Source organism: Primulina tabacum, chromosome 17 (assembly GCF_025594145.1).
Source record: "Primulina tabacum isolate GXHZ01 chromosome 17, ASM2559414v2, whole genome shotgun sequence".
NCBI classification, from domain to species: domain Eukaryota; kingdom Viridiplantae; phylum Streptophyta; class Magnoliopsida; order Lamiales; family Gesneriaceae; genus Primulina; species Primulina tabacum.
The window spans coordinates 15,537,651-15,550,950 of record NC_134566.1 but is presented as its reverse complement, the minus strand read 5'-3'; the positions used below and the strand labels follow the sequence as shown (position 1 = coordinate 15,550,950).

The 13,300-nt window shown below is 35.8% G+C and overlaps 1 long non-coding RNA gene and 1 pseudogene across 2 annotated transcripts; one reads left to right on the top strand and one right to left on the bottom strand.

The window, feature by feature from the left end:
- Nucleotides 1–4,063: 4,063 nt before the first annotated feature.
- On the top strand, nt 4,064–8,808 carry LOC142530323 (tubulin alpha-3 chain-like; annotated as a pseudogene).
- A 256-nt stretch (nt 8,809–9,064) lies between these two features.
- On the bottom strand, nt 9,065–12,910 carry LOC142531874 (uncharacterized). Of its 2 annotated transcripts, none has more exons than XR_012816393.1 (4): nt 12,753–12,910; nt 10,007–10,072; nt 9,693–9,798; nt 9,065–9,381 (listed from the first exon to the last, which is right to left on the bottom strand). It is a non-coding gene; the product is annotated as an uncharacterized LOC142531874 (long non-coding RNA). The 2 variants fall into 2 exon arrangements; XR_012816392.1 differs by having other exon boundaries at nt 10,007–10,047.
- Between the last annotated feature and the right edge of the window lie 390 nt (nt 12,911–13,300).

The following is a 13,300-nucleotide window of genomic DNA, read 5'->3' as shown; positions in this document are numbered from 1 at the left end:
TATATTTCATATATATTGTATGCATCAATAAAAAATAATAATTATCATTTGCCTATTTATGGTAAAAATAAATAATATTAAATGTACCTGAAATTTGAATCTTTGTTAGGCCAGATTCCCTCCATTTCCGAGCTCAACGTCTCCTCTCCTCACTACAAACCCATCAAACGACGATGGAAACGATAGCAGTAAAATTTCCGTAGACAGTTCGTTTGGAATAACGAGTTATAGGCCCACTAGCTTCTCGATGAGCCCAATCATCTTTACAATGTTCATTGGACTGAGGTCCGTTCTCTAATGTCATGAGCTTTTTGATAGTAGCATGCCATAGTGGATGTTGTTGGGATATTATAAGTTTCAGAGTTTGACAAATTAATCAAGAAGAGAACTGAAGAATCTAACTGATCGAACAGTCGTGTAATCGTAACTGAAGACATCGTTCTAGTTAAACTGAAAAAATCTTATCAACTAAAGTATTCGTAACTGATAGGACATCAGTTACAACTGATAATGCCCAGCTGAACTGATTGGCTGATCAATTGATTTCTAATCAGTTGGCCACATTATCAATTGAAGTATCAGCAGTGTGGTAACTCGGACGCTAATCATCTTCTTAATCATCTTTGGGATTTAATTATCAATTAAGATAAACAGGGTCTAAAAATTTTTCTTTTTAAAATATAAGTGCGGAACGTAATGGAATTTAACTAATATACATCTCAGTATAAAAGTACAATAATGTACAACAATTATTCAAACTAGTCTAAGGTTCAACTACTAATTTCCAGTATTAAACCAAGTCTACATCCAAGTCCGGAATCACCACTCTAATCTCGATCTCTCATCATCCTCTTGACCCTGCTCCTGCCCCACCTGTTGTCATGCACACATACAAACAAGACAACAGCCGGATACTCCGGTGAGAATAAATCCCAGTATAAATAATGTATACATGCAGTTAACTGAATTAACATAAAAGCATGAGTTATATCTTATCACATGTAGTATAATCAAACAACATGTATCAATACCAATCTGTAAATCATATCTGAATCGTAATCTACGAAACATAAATCAATACAAATCTGTAAATCAAGTTCTAGTCTCGATATCTAAGACTCGACTCATCTCTCATTCTAATCTAGAGATCCTGATCTAATTTAGACTTGGGTATGCTGTATCGAATGTCTACAATAGACGTCGATCTACATCTAAGCTCATCGATACACCGTAAGTCTAGAGTCTACGCGGTTCTGACAAAGACTCGGCGGTTCTGCCCTAGCTAGGCTGATCTGCCCTAGACTCAAACTCTGGCTCTGCTATAATTCACTAGACTAAACATATCAATCTGATAATCTGCAAATATCAATGCAATAAAGTAAAGTATGTGATTTTGGGAAACTCAAGTCAAACCTAACTCGAGTTGTGCAATCCCGAATCAACATTTATTTATACATTTATCTTCTCGGTCCGACGACGACGAAGTATTGAAGTCAACTCTGTCCATATCCAATCTGATAATGACAATCGAATAGATACAATATCAGTACATGACTCAGTTCAAAACCTGTTCTGATTAATACTCAAATCAAAACATAATCGGATCAATGCCACTCGACATATGATACTACAATACCATCTCAACCAATACCGAGTCTGATCAATATTAATCCACTGATGTTTCGACGGCATACCAATACAGTCTCGATAACCCCGTCAGTCCCAACATCACAGATATAATACCAGAACACATAATCACTATCGATATAACTCATAATTTCAACGATAATATAAATCTGATATCGAATCTCAATTAATCAATTCCAAAAATCATAACAATTACATAACCAGTCTGTTCTTTAATCTGACTTCGATTATACGATGTCCACTGTATCAGAAACACCATATATGATTCCTATTCAATTCTGATAACATCATAATTTCAAACGACATCAAAACGTAACAAAACTTACGCCCAATTGTAGCTGTCGTCGCTAGGAACTCGGTGCTGTACTTAGATTCAAAATCAGAAGGACGGATCACTCGTAAATCTCAAATCTCACGTCGAAGGAAAATTTCACTCTTTCTCCCTCGAAGCTTGCTCGATTGCTGAATGAAGAATCACTTCATTTATATATATATATATATATATCATCCACGTTGCATATAGATACCAAATGTCAATTTTTCGTGATGCATGCCTGGCGCATATGCGCGCCCAAGTCCCGCGCATATGCGCCGAACGTTCTGTCCGAACTTACAGCAAGTCGCGCATATGCGCGACGTCCTTCCGCGCATGTGCGCGACATTCTCTAAACTCGAGTCTTACCGATACACCTCCTCGCGCATATGCGCGCCCTATCTCGCGCATATGCGCAAGGTCCTCTGCCTTCGCCATGAGCTGCTCGCGCATATGCGCGTCTTTCTTCGCGCATGTGCGCGCAAGGTTCTGTCTACCTCGCGCATGTGCGCCCATCACGTCGCGCATGTGCGCGAGGACTCTTTCTTGCTTCTCATTTTGATTTTCTTTCGTCTTTCCCGGTCTGATCCATTCCGTTTATAATCATATCAATTATCACCAATAGATTATAACAATTATTGCCAAATCCTTTTAGATTAACCGGATAAATTTCTCGGGCCTTACAAGCAGACTGACTGACAAGTCGTACCAAAGCAGAACCGTTGAATCAGAATAGAACAGTCTGAACTAAAGTATCAGTTGCATGATGGATGAAATCGAGGCTAACTATGGCCTTGATGCTAGTCAGTTGTCATATTTTACTCCTACATCACTCTGAAAAATATTTACCTCTCATTTTTAATTGAAACACACCAAAATCTACAAAACCTCCTTCACATTTTCGAACTTGTGTTAACAAAAAAATTTATGAGAAATATTATGTTCATTTTTTGAGGGAACTTTCAAGCCAAAATTCTTTATGAATTTAATCTACATAGTTGAAAATATACCAACCCACATTTTTGACATATCCAAAATTCAGTCAAATCCAGTGTTCATTTTTCATATAATGCATGTGCAAGAAAACTGCTCAGATTTTAGAATAGAATACAATAATTACTATTTTTCATCCAGAATCTACTTCAAACAATATCCAGACCCGATCTCCACTATTCATAGTTTAGTTCAATCCGGTGGGAACATGTTGGACAAATTAGAGCTCGATCCAAGGCTTTTCACAACAAAAAATCCCTCAAAGCGAAGGTGAAGAATAGGACCGGCTAACAAGTAAACGAGAGACGTAAATGAACAAAGTTGACATCTTCGAGCTAAGCAAGCAAATAAACTACTTCTCTATGTTGCGAAGTGAGCTAGCTAAAATCACTTATTTTGGCTTTTTTTACCCCTTCGTTGCAAACATTTATGCAAGTTTACTACATGACAATTATGGACACACCAACATTGCATTATATTGCATGTTTACTTTTAGTAGACAATTCTTTACTTCACATGCCGTCCACATTGTTGTCGTTTTACACTCATCAATTTTGTGGCTATTATCTTGTTTTGTTTGTGAGGTCATATTATAGTTCTTAACTATATGATTATCCTTTAATCTTTATAAAAATGCTCATGCCTTAAAAATTTAGATTAACAACCAACACACATGCATTACGTGAACATAATATTTATAAGACAAGTGTTGTCATGTAATTTTAAAATAAATAATTATAAAAAATGTTTCTTATTAATATGGATAATTGGATCTATTATATCTATATATTTGTATGTGTACCTATAAATATTAGTAAAATAGTTCTAATATTTCTCGAAACTCATTCTTCTCTACAAAAACTTGTGTAATACGGTCTCACATGTCATATTTGTGAGACATATATCTTATTTGAGTTATCCATGAAAAAAGTATTACTTTTTATACTAAAAATATTATTTTTTATTGTGAATATCGGTTGAGTTGACCCTTAATCCGTGAGACGGTATCACGTATGCCCACTTTTATTGAATTTGTACAATTTGGTCAATATTGGATTAAAAATAATATCAAGATCTTCGGCCGATCCAACGAATTTAGATAAGCTGTTTGGGACCCACAATGTGCAGCTTGTCATTTCCCATCTTACCATCTCTGCTCCTTTTCTCTCTGGTTCTCTCTGTAGACGAGGATCGTGGATATTTTGCTTTCCAATCTATCACCGATCGAATACGAGGAGGAATAAATCTGAAAGATGAGATAGATAATTAGCATACACTCGGCCAAGCGGGGATTCAAGTTGGGAATTAATGCTGGGAGCTCTATTGCCTTGAACACGGCATTCATCCTGATTGGATGATGCCCAGGTTCTTTTCTTTTTTGCTTTTTACATTTGGGTCTTTCGCGATTTACATAATTTCGTGTTGAGTCGTGATTTTTGATGTTTTATTCCGGAAAGGCAAACGTTCACCTTTTTTTTTTATCTTGTTCTTCGACCATATGATTTCCCTTCTTTTGTATGATTTGATATGAGTGGTCTCTCGTTGAGTCTGAAGTGGGCTGGAAAAGGGATGAATTTAACTTATTTATCCTCTGTCCCCAAGTGAAAATCAACCACAAAGCTAGCTAACCATTTTTCTGACATTTTTGTTTTATTTGCTATCAAATGTTTTTCAAGTTAAAATTTTTTGAAATAAATTATTTGTGGATTTGCAGCGACGCTTTTGTTGGTGTGGCACGTGATACTTTCAACACCTTCTTCAGCTAGACTAGCTCCGGAAAGCATCCCCCAAGAGCAATTTTTGTTGATCTTGAACCCACAGTTATGGATGAAGTTTGGACAGGGACTTATCGCCAGCTCTTCCACCCAGAACAGCTCATCTCCGGAATAGAAGATGCAGCCAACAACTGTACTCGGGGCCATCATACAGGTAAAGTAGCAATAGCGTTGTTATTTGCATAGCTAATAATTCCTGTTTTCACTGACATATCAACGATGACGTCTTTCTCACATGATTGATAGCTTTAGTTTAGGTAATTTATACGTATCTAATATCCAGGCTTAATATGGTGAATTTGATTGGCAATACACAATTTAACTACAAGCCAGTGCTAATGTGATTTTGTAATAATGGTGTATTTGCAGTAGGAAAAGAGGTGATTGTTCTTTGTCTGGCTAGAGTGAGGAAGTTGGCTGAACTGCAAAGGTTTGCAAGGTTTTTTTTTTTATTTTTAATGCCGTAGGTGGTGGTACTGGTTCAGGATTGGGTTCTCTGCTCTTGGAACGTTTTTCAGCGGACTATGGAAAGAAGTCAAAGCTTGGATTCACTGTTTACCCATCACCTCAGATGCCTTGAAGCAGTTCTTGATTCATTTCATCTGGGGTTCCTTCAGTGGACTTCTCTTCTTGAAATTATGTATAGAGCAATATCTCACTTCTCTAGAGATAATTTTTTTTATTCGTTAGCTTTTACAATCTGAACTCCTTGTATCGGTATTACCGTATCATCACGCTTTAAGTCCGATAACTCTGAGCATGGACTTTCAGACAGATGAATAAAATTGTAAATTCGGGTTTCATTCCAATTGCAGGTCTACATTGCTGTTGTGGAGCCTTACAACAGTGTTCTCTCAACACATTCCCTTTTTTAGCATACAGATGTGGTTGTGCTCCTGGACAATGAAGCCATTTATGATATATGCCGAAGGTCATCAGACATAGAAAGGCCTACACATACCAATTTGAACCAATTGATTTCCCAAATCATGTAATCCTTGACTACTACTTTACGATTTGATGGTGACGTTAATGTTGATATTACTGAGTTCCAGACCACCCTTGTGCTAAATCCTCGGATCCATTTCATGCTATCATCTTATGATCCCGTTATCTCCTCTGAGAAAGCATATCATGAACAGCTTTCGGTCCCTGGGATCATGAATGCAGTTTTTGAGCCATCGAGTATGATGGCAAAATGTGATCAAGACACAGGAAATACATGGCATGTTGCTTGATGTACCATGGAGATGTTTTTCCCAATGATGTCAAAGCTGCTATTGCTGCCATTAAAACCAAACATACTGTTCAGTTTGTTGACTGGTAAGTAAATTTCTTGTAGCTTTTGGACAATGGTAGCTGATGATGGCACTTAATTATCAATTTGCGTTTGTTGAACCGTCTCACTTCTAAATTTATGATGTTGCAATGTCCACGAATGATTACAATATGAGTTGTTACATAAGATTACCCGTTCTGAAATCGGTTGGCCCGAGGACTCAACAGGTACCCAACTGGCTTTAAGTGTGGAATCAGCCTGGAGGTGATCTTGTTAAAGTGCAACGAGTAGTGTGCATGATCAGCGACAACACAGCGGTCGCCGAAGTTTTTTCACGCATTGACTACAAATTTGATCTCCTGTATGCCAAAAGGGCATTTGTTCATTGGTATGCAGGTGAAGGAATGAAGGAGGGGCAGTTCAACGAAGCCCGTGAAGATTTAGCTGCTCTCGAAAAAGACTATGAAGAAGTCGGTGCCGAAGGTGCAGATGACGAAGAGGAAGGCGAAGAATAGTAACAATGATGCATTGACATCTTTGAGGTACAAGTTTGTTGAATTAGTAAGGTTGGTTACTCTCCCACCATTTGTGTAATTATATCTATGAATATCATGTTGTGTATTGCTGTTTACCAACTTCTGTGTGAAAATTTCATGGAACTTTAAAAAATATTTGATGTATGGTTACTTGGTGCTGGAACATCATATTCTATGGTTAAATGCAATCTAAATTCATAGAACAAGGAAGTAAACAGGGTTCGGCTACTGATCCAGCTGAACTTTTAAAAATTGTACAAACTTAGCTTTTAACAAATCGAAAATTTTTATGAACTAGCCAAATTACTAAAAGTTTATAAAATGATTGATTCCAAATTTAACGAAACCAAACTAGCCAAACTGAAATAGCCTAAATAGTCAAGATAAACTGAATTAACGAATCAAATTTGTATAAAACGTAGTATTTCTGAGTGCGGCTGTCATTATAGTTTCGGCTTTTGGGGAAAAAAATAGCCAAGAAGAAATAAATTTTGCTGAATCAACCATTCTGAATTGCTTAATCAATTTTGTTTGACAGGTTTAGTTGAAGATTTGTGCACTAAGAAAGTAGGCATAAATTGAAGGAACTAGCTTTAGGGCTGCGGAAATTTTGATGTAATTGAGTTTTACTCCAAAATGAATGATATCGCAATTTTCCTGCTATGATTATTGTTGTTTGGTTAGTATGATAGAGAATACGACTGCTCAATAAATATTAACATAAAGGTAATGGTATAATAATGTGTAAAGGACGAGACTTTAGTTGATTACAGATGTTTGTTTCATTCCTTGTTTGACTCATTTTCTATGAATAATTTGAGTTATAAATCATCTTATTATTCATATATATTGATTTGTGATCCTTATTTCTTACATCTTTCATCTCATCCCATTTCATGAGCCAAATGGTAAGTTATTTTTCAAATTGTTATCCCATCATAACAACCAACTGATGCTCGCTATATGAGCAGACATAGTTTAAAAATACCACTTTACCGCACTAATAATCAAGTGCTTTATCTCCAAATGTGAAAGAAAGATTTCTCATTTATCACAGATGATGATTTTGCTACCACCAAGTTAGGTGAAAACAGATCCTGGCACAAAATGTAGCCGAACTAGGTAAAGTCCTAGAAACCACAGAGGTATCGGAAAACTTTGCACAAAAAGAAACAGAGAGAAGAACCACATTGTTGTTTGACACATATAAAAAGATATACCAGTCGTCACCAGGGCGAAGCTATCTCATACTTCTAGACTCCCAAGTTCATGATACAAACCGTGGTTATTCCTGATGAAGAAAATGATTAAAAAACAATTAGTGTCAATGATCTCACACACCAAATATATCTGCAATAAAGTAGACAAGTACACTTAAAACTAACTCACCAGTATGTGTCTTCTAGACAAAAAGGAGTAGATGCTAGTGATCACGTTAGCAGAGGCATTGTTAGACCATTATAGTTGGATATTTATCCCAAATGTAGGAAATGTGAAATGAAAAGGCATTACCTTCCAAGTATAGGTTATTTTGTTTTGTTGGTGTAGACGTGATGGATGTACAGTTGCTGCTTAAAGCAGTGATGGATGCATCATCACCTGTTAGAGGAGACAAGTCCTCAAAATATCCGTATGGAGCAGGATTGCAAGCCAGATTGCCATCATAACCAGCTTCTCCAGTGATAACACTTTCAGTTTTAGTCATCATGGCATCTCGGTTTTGAGGATCGACTAAGTTTTGAGGACTTCCAAAGTTTACATCATAACCGGACATAGAAACATTTTCTTGAAAATACCCTGGGTTTGACGGTCCAGCACCAAAAGATATGGGATATTGTGGAGCAGCAGGATTGGAAACATAACCGGTTCTTAGAGTCGGTGATGACAGGATTGATGGTCCAAACTCGGGTCGCTGCTGCATATTCACTGTTCTCAAAGGTACTATGTTTTGTGGAGCAGCAGAGGGTACATCATCAAAGCGTACAGAATGCATTTTGATATTTTGTCCATCACAAAACGGCGTATTAACAAATCCTTTTGGAGATGGCTGGATTGACGATACAAAGTTGTGACACACATGTGGTTTCTGCATATCCTCAGCTTTCAATGGAGGTGCACTTGGGGATTCTTGCTGCCCTATACACCGAGTAATGCTTAAAACAGGAGATATTATTCATTATATATATATATATATTTGTGTGTGTGTGTGTGTGGAGTTACTTACTGAATAGATTTACATATTTTAGCCATATTATATTATGTGCATCCGCAATATAATCCTCAAATAGATAAATATTTTTTGGTTAATATTAATAGATTCTTTATATAATTGGAAAACATGATAAAAGATATCTTTCCAAGATATGTTTGAAAATAACACATTTTTGTCATGATATTATTAAATAACTTGCAATCAATTGAATTTAAACAATCACAGGGCAAAAGTACTTTCATCACATCATTTCACTCTCTCTTTATTTTCTATACAAGATATAATAGTCCTTTTGCTGACTTTAATATAATCTTTCAAGTGTTAACATCAAAGGGACGTCTCTAAATATAGTATTAATATATTGTATCGATACTTATAATAGAACTAGTAAATAAAAGATTTACATGGAAAATGGAAAAGTTTGGAGGTATATAAATAGAAAAGTATCTTACTATTTAAAGCGGGAGATGGATCGGATGTGTGCATCGTGGATAACCTTCTCACATCCATCCAGCTCGCCTGTTTTGCAAGAAACATGTTGAATTTCCTCATTTGTTTTATCAGCACCAATCTACCATAATAAGCCCGGAAAAATTCTTCGTTTTCTTTCTCAAGCCGGCTCCAAACTGCAGCAACACAAACCATAAATCAAATCAAATCAAACAAATAAAAATGAACTAGTGAATAATGAGAATTTTCATCTAAGTTTGACAATATCAGAATGTATATCAATAATATTTCATCTCCAGTACAATTTCACTATTTAAAGTTTTTGGGAAGCTACATGTAGGCTAGATGAGATTAATTCTTATCGAAAAATATCATCTAGGACGTATAGAACATCGTCATGACCTCATGGGCCGAAATATGATTTATTTGATTCCAATATCTCAATTTAATTAAGTTCAAATTGCAGAAAAACGATCAGAGAAGCTACTTATTTCGGTTATATGCGGATGGATCTTGTGATGAAACTCGAGAGCAAGCTTGCACTCTGATTTGTTCATGCTACGCTGGATACACCCCTCTATAAGATTCTGCACCTGAAATTAGTACATACATGCAAGGACGAATCAAATGTTAGTATAACTCTTGACATTCGAACAAAATTTCATTTTCTTGAACAAGGAATATAGATATGATCTTTCAGAAGTTAAAAAAGAGATATGATTTTTATATAACCATTAATTATGTAGTATATTACAACCAGAAGAAAATATATATACACACTCTCCGAAACCTTATACTTACTTGTTTTATCGATCGAATCAAGTCGGCATCAGACATCTTTCCTAAATTCAACCAGAATTCAAGTATCTAAGTATCCACCCAAAGAAAATAATTAACAGTTGCAAAAAGTATCGCAGCAGAAATATTCAAGAACCACATGTATATATATATATATAACAACGCTTTTCAATCAAGAATTCCATATCGATCCGAATTAATACCTAAAAAAAGAAAACGAGAACGAACAAAGAAGATAATCCGTCATGAACATGTAATGCACACGTAAAAATATATTCAAAAAAAGAAAAGAAAAAGACAGCGACAAATGAAAGAACGGGAACTCATAAACATATTTATCTTGCCGAATCTGTCAAAACCTTTTATTTCTGAAAGTTAGGGTTCAATAGATGGGGAAAAAAGAGTTCTTTTGACAAATTTGTATATATCTGTACTATTATAAATCTGGTGTAAAGAATTTCGGACACAATCTTTTGTTTCTCAAATTGCTCTTGCACAAACATATTTTCTCAAAATTGCCACAGCTTATTTTCAATATTGCCTCTTTCAAATTACATTATTACCCCTCACTAATTTCTATCAATTATTATTAAATTAAACATGAAATTACACATTTAATAAAATAAAATAATTTTTTTTATATAAATTATGATTATAATTTTACACACAAAATATGCATATGTGCATAATTTGCTAGATATCGAGATATAGTTTAACGGAGTTTGAATTTAGTATGAATCTATTTGAATTTGGATGGAAGAATTAAATTTTGGAGGGATTCTAAGTACAGTTCGTGTTTATATATTCTTAAATAATTAATTAATAAAATTAAAAACTAATAATTTCGGTCTATTTATAAATTCAATTATAGATTATAAATTTAATGAATAATATTATTATGTTCACATATCCAAATTGTGAGTTAATATTAAAAATCGATTGGACTACCACTGGTGTATCTTTGCATGTATTTATAACTAAAAAAAATCTTTCTTATATTTTAAAAATTTAGATTTATATTTTGATTTAATTATAGAAATTAAAATTGTTATTATTGAAATCGCTCTGCATGAGTACAAAATGGCTAAATAAAAAAAGTATTAAATATTACTTGTCTGCAAATGGATAAATTTAGTGGTATAAATAGACTTCAAACTTTATTTGTAAATCATCCCATGTTTTTAAAGTTATAAATGTAAAGTCGAAACTGAAACGTCTGCTATTCGTTTCGCTTAAAAAGTACTAGAAATTTTTTTTTCTAACTTCTCACAATTCGGCCGTTTGGAAAATGACTGTTTTATCCATAGACGTAACATTTTTCGTTTTTGACATTTTCTTAATTTCGTCGACTCTAGACCATCCCAAATAATTATTTAAGCTTACCTGAATTTTCACGTATTTTTATTTGAATTAAATCGATGACTTTTAAATTAATATTTAAATATAACATATTAATGCATTTTAATCCCGAATTAAACCAGACCTTAATATAAAATTTCCAAATTAAAAACTTAGAATTTTAATAATTATTTGAGTTTAAATCTAATTTTTCATAATTTTATTACGCTTAAAACTAGGCGTTTCAATTAATTCTTTAATTAACGTTTCGTGTGGGGATTAAATCACTGATAAATCCAAAACTCATTATTTTGATCTCAAATTTTAAACATAACATTTTTATCATTTATTCAACCCTTGGAAGCCATGAACCACACCCGTGGACCCATGGTTCCAATTTTAGTTCCTTAATTTTCGTTTTTGACCCTTAACCGATCAACCCGAGCCATCTCCCGATTTACTCGAGCCACGCCCGAGCCACCTCGAGCCAAACCCTAGTTAACCCACCTAGGAAACCTACTGATCAAGCCCAGCCCGAAAACCAGCCCTGGCCCGCTCAAAAACCTTCTGGACCTGACCCCCAAACCTGCGCACAAGGAGATTCTCGCCCCAAAGACTCCTAGTGGCACAAGGACTCTCCCAGCCGAGCCACCACCGAGCCCACCTGACCTTAACCATCCCTGGACCACGCCCAGACCCAGCCCAGACCAGCCCACGCCCTAGAACCCAAGCTGCGAACCCCTCGAACCAAGGACATTAATCTGCGCGTACACCTTGCTGCCATCCTCACGTTTTTCATGAGCCAGGACCCAAACGGGCCACCTCCTGAGCCCAGCCCTTCCTACCCTCACTGGACCTTCCTAAGGCACCCTCTAGACCACCTAGCCCGCGCCCCTACCGAGCCGCAGCCCCCTTGCACAGCAGCTGATCGGGAGTTGCTTGGGGAGAGCCCTAGCTTTCGTGGACTCCTCCCCAGCCTGAACCACGAGTCCTAGCCATGCTAGGACTCTTCCTAGGACCACGACCCTTAGGACCCAAACCCCAGACCTGGTCGAGACCCAAGCCCCCGTGCAACACAACCGAACCCTTGCATCTTGCACAACCAACACAAACTCACGCTCTCTCTTTTTCTTTTCCACGGTGGTTCCAGCTTGTTTCTATTTCGTTTGCAGCGTTTTTTGTGTGTTCTAAGACCCCTAAACTTGTGTAAAACTTTCCCCTTAACATCCTAATTCATGGCTGCCCCTTTAGATACATATAAAACATGTTTTTGGCACAAAAATCAAGCTTTAAAAATACCATTTGATGCATAAACGAAAATATAACAAAGTGTCCCTTGTTTTTCATGCAAAACATGTTTAAAAAAATTACTATGATATGATGGATGATTGAAAGAAAGAATATCACGTACTTTTGCGTATTTAACGCACGAATAATCGTTGCCGATTGAAGAACTACGACGAGGAGGGCATTGGCTTGATTATCCTTTGAAAGCTTCGAAATTTCCTTTCAAAATTACTGTGTTTGCCGTATATTTGTGATGGAGAGAATTTGTGATTCAACAGGAGAGTGGGCGTGGGGTTGTAGGGTAGGTTATGGGGTGAGTTTTGAATATTATATTAATAACTAAACAAGCTTAGGCCCATTAGTCGAGTTAATTAGGCCCATCAGTGTTTAATTGAAATATAAAAATTATTTTATTTAATAAAGTTTGTGAATTTATTACCCGGATTGCCAAAACGTTCGCGTTTTCGTTTTAAAATCCAACACTGATAAAAATTACGTCCCGACATATAAAATCACCTCGAAACCCCATATTTCAAAAATAAGAAAAAGCACAACCCTTAATTTAAATAATTAAAAATAATTAGTTAATAAAAACATTTTCTATTTTTCAGCCCCCGGTCTCAGTTCTTCGACGTAACTCGAATAACCTTTAAAAATATATTTTAATGCAAC